The sequence below is a fragment of the Centrocercus urophasianus genome, unplaced genomic scaffold, assembly GCF_019232065.1.
Source record: "Centrocercus urophasianus isolate 14NV4802_14NV808 unplaced genomic scaffold, USGS_Curo_1.0 seq_11, whole genome shotgun sequence".
Lineage (NCBI taxonomy): Eukaryota > Metazoa > Chordata > Aves > Galliformes > Phasianidae > Centrocercus > Centrocercus urophasianus.
The window spans coordinates 57079240-57083352 of record NW_024884253.1 but is presented as its reverse complement, the minus strand read 5'-3'; positions in this window follow the sequence as shown (position 1 = coordinate 57083352).

Here is a 4113-nt window from a genome sequence, read left to right as displayed (position 1 = left end):
CTTGATGACCATTATTTTAAATATACTCCTTGAAAGTACATTTCCAAACCAAGACAGTCGCAGTGCAGGGCAGAGCAGGGACACCAAACCAAGTCTGGGGCAGATGTTGATGATCCAGGCTGTGTTACCTGATAATAATAGGTTTTATGGGCCAAAATGAGGTATGTGGTGACTCCAGCAAATCCAAACGAATTCATTTTTTCCTTGAACAAATCATATAAAGAGATGCCAGATGGAAAAAAAAAAAAAAAAAAAAAAAAAAAAAAAAAAAAAAGCAAATCTTAATTCTCTTATGTTTTCCCTTTCCTCTGGCCACCATTGGCACAGAATCCTCTGGCAGCCAGCTAGCACGTCAGTTGCATCCCCTGGGGAGCATACCCCTGCCAAAGGATTGAAGGTTTGGTGCCAGATTACATTTGGCACTAAAGATTGATATATCTGAGATCAGTTAGCAGGGAAACTTCCTTGTCAGCAGGCTGGGGCTACGAGGTGCTGCTGTTTACCAGTGTTGAGTGTGCCATGGTGCCAACCAGTTTTCTTGGGGAGAGACATCTGCTCTGTTTCTCCCATTGCCCATGCAATCTTTCCTGTACTGCAACAGAGCAAAGAAAAGCTTTTTGAGAGAATATCAGATTTGGCTTCTACCTCTGGAACTGAGCAGAAGCTCTCTGCAAGCATCCCTTTTTGCTAGACATAAGATTCCTTCATTTTCTCTTGTAATGGTTGTAACTGGCACTGTTTTTTTCCTCCTTTTCCCAAGTGCAAGTGTTCTTGACATAGGAGGCAGTTCCCTGTGGGATTAATGAAACTGTAAGTGCAACTAACAGCCGAAAACTGGGGTCTTTTCCTTGTCAGTCAGGATAGCCATCATGCAAAAATGACAGTCATAGTTGTCCTACCCCATGTAATTACCCAGCAATGCCCGGTTTAATGTTTCACTACATAATGGCAACATTCTGTTTCAAATCAGATTAATGTAAGGGTTACCCAGCCATTCAAAGAGATAATAGCTGTAATTAAGGTGTTTCTCATGATGGGTTACCATTGTAACATGGCAGATGATTTCACGGTCGTCTTTTTGGCTGCATTAGTCACAATTATTTTCATTAATATTGGCACTTTTATCTTGCCATACCAACAGAAAAGCAGACTGATCAAAATATTGTGCTATTTTCCTCTGTTCCGAGCCCTTATTTTGAGCCTGTTCTTAATTCTTAGCTTTGGACAGGGACAAAATGCAGTTTCCATAAGGCATGCAGGCAGCGTTATGGAATCATCTACATTATTTAAACCCATGTGGTGAGAACAAAGGTAGAGAATTCATTCATTGAAAAGTGGAAAATAGAGCAGCAATGAAACCTAAGCATTAAGCTTTATAAACACCTGATCTGGTTTCAGCTACAGTGTCAGTGATGTAAGACTGCTGAAGTGTGTTCAGGCTGGGGAATGAGGCGAGCGTTTATGTTGGGGTTTGCTATTCTGGGGAAAAAATGCACAGATTGTGGGACAAGATGGGATGTGATTAATCTGTGACTGAGTCTGGTCTGCAAAATTGTGCATCTTCAATGGCAGAGCTCCATGGGGATGGCTTTGGCTTGGCAGGCAGTTTGTTGAGGTTCAGTGACATGAGAAAAGTGTCTCTATAACATAATTTCCAGGGAAATAAATGGAATTAAGTGAGGGATGGATTTGAATTTAAAAGCCCAGTAAATGGTCATTTTCCCCTGTACGAGTTCTACACAGTCAGCTGAAGCTGTCAGAGATGGCATCTCCTGACTAAGTTGTCATGGCAAGTCATCCAGAACGAAACTGTATCAGGTGCTGAAAATGAGAAGGGTCGAGGAGAGCAGAGAGCGTGACAGGAGACCAGGGCACAACCTCCAATATCTCACTGAGCTGAAAGGAGGCAAGGGAGCAGCCAGCAACACCGAAGAAATTCACGCTTTGATTTCCAGGTTCAGCTGTTTGCCAATTAAACAAGCAAGTGAAGAAAAAAAAGTATTGAAATGACAGATTTGGGAATTCTGTGTGCACTGACCGCTATGCTTGTCTCAGCTAAATGTCTCCTGGAAATACACCCATTGAATATGGTGGTGTAAGCCAGTTGAAATTCATTTCAGTGAATTTGCATACTATGAACAAATAGAAAACTGCCCAGCTTTCAAGAGAAAAACATGAAGATACCAAGGGAAACGATCTTGGCAAGCACTTGCACTCACTTTCATTTATTAAATTCTACTTGCCAATATGCAAGCTCCTAAATAGTATGATATGGCAGAATTTTGTTGGCAGAGGAGGTACAGATTAAACAGCACAAAACCTTCCTTGCGTATCTTCAATACATTTACAGCACTGCAGGTATCATGGCCTGTAGATGGTTTTGGTTTTTTAGGCAATATGTTTTAATATAATTAATGTGAATGTAACTATTCAGATGTGAAACAGTATCTCATATTTTGGTGCACAAGGAAATCCAGAAAGAACGTAGAAGTATTTTTTGAATTTACAAAATCGCCACTAGCTATGTTTCATCAAAATGTATTACCTGCCCATGTGTCTGTGTTACTTCTGAAAGGATGAATCACTGGTTACCACAGCCAAGCCTGAGACAGGAGGGTCACATACATCATTCATTATTGAAGTGAAAATAAAGAAATGCTTCTTTTTCTCCATGGGAGGCTCCAAAAGCCTGCTGTGATAATACTGACTTTTAGGGGCTGGGGGGTTACAAGGCTGTGGCTTGTCAATGATTGCCTTGCTGACCCACAGCACTGCTGACATGATATGTGGTTTATGGGGTACCTGTGGCTCACTGGGATGCGGCTCTTCCCATGGTCCTTGCAAACAGGGCAGCATACAGTCCTGATCTTTTATTCCTTTATTATGTAAGGGACAAGAGGAGAGAGAGAAAATGAAGAATGTACTTATAGATATGATTTAGCCTGGTAAGACATACTCCTCTTGAGGTATGATGGAAAGACGTTTGGTAATGTGCCCCACCAAATTTGTAGCAAGTTGCTGAGTATGCTGATAATGCATGTCTGATAAGCAGTGGTGCATGGAACTTTCTCCTTTTAGATTCCTCTCTGCTGCTGCGTGCTCCATATAGCTCTTCCCTCGGAGGAATGCAATGTCAGGGAGTAAAGGCACACCCCTGATGGCTCGTGGAGCTCTTGCTTAAAGTTTTTCTGAACCACTGTGAACCTCTGTTATTGCAGCTGCGATTTGAGTTGCTGCCATAAAAAAATCAGTTAGGAGCTTAAAGCCCTATTTCAGTGCTGTGTTTAAATGCACTTAGCACATTGCCTCCGAGCTTATCATCAGCATAAATGGGAAATGAGCATCACCCAAAAGTTGTGAATGTTCTATAGTGCTGTATTGAATCAGCATGTCTATATGTGTTCAGTGAAGGCAATTTCCGATTGGTTTTTACAAAGCAGACTAAAAGGGAAGTGCTTCATTACGCCCTTGTATGCAGGGAACAATTGGAAAGAAACTTGTAGTGTCAAGAATGGGACTCTCAACTGCGGGAGACATAAATGCTGAAATGTGGGAGCTTTGCTGACAATCATTTCCCCTAATCTCTGGAACTTTGCACTTGCCGAATGTGCAGTACAATACATGGAGACAAATGATGGTGATGCCGTTGAGTTTCAAGACTACGTTAATGGCCTGGGAATGATGGGAGGCTTTAAGTTCAATAAAGTTTGCAACAATTCACTAACTCGCATGGATTTTAAAAAATACACATGTGCTTGTGAGCTTTTCCTTAATTAGGTTTCTGTCCTTCCAAGTTTTCAATTTATGGAAACTTTGTTTATGACTTTGGTTTGATTTAAAAGAAGGGCTTCCTCCAGAAGTGACGTTACTCTGTGGCTTCATCCTCCAGGCAATATTAATTTATGTTACACATGGTTTCTCCATGGAAAGAACTTACTATGTTTCATTTGCTGACAGAACTAAAAACCACAGCTGATAGGCATCATAAAGGCTCTTGCAATTTGATGGCTTTTATATAAAATGGCTACCGTATATGGTCGTCTGTCTGCAGCAGATGGCTTTCCACGAGTAACACATAAACTCCAATCTTACAGATTTGCTGTAACTGCCATT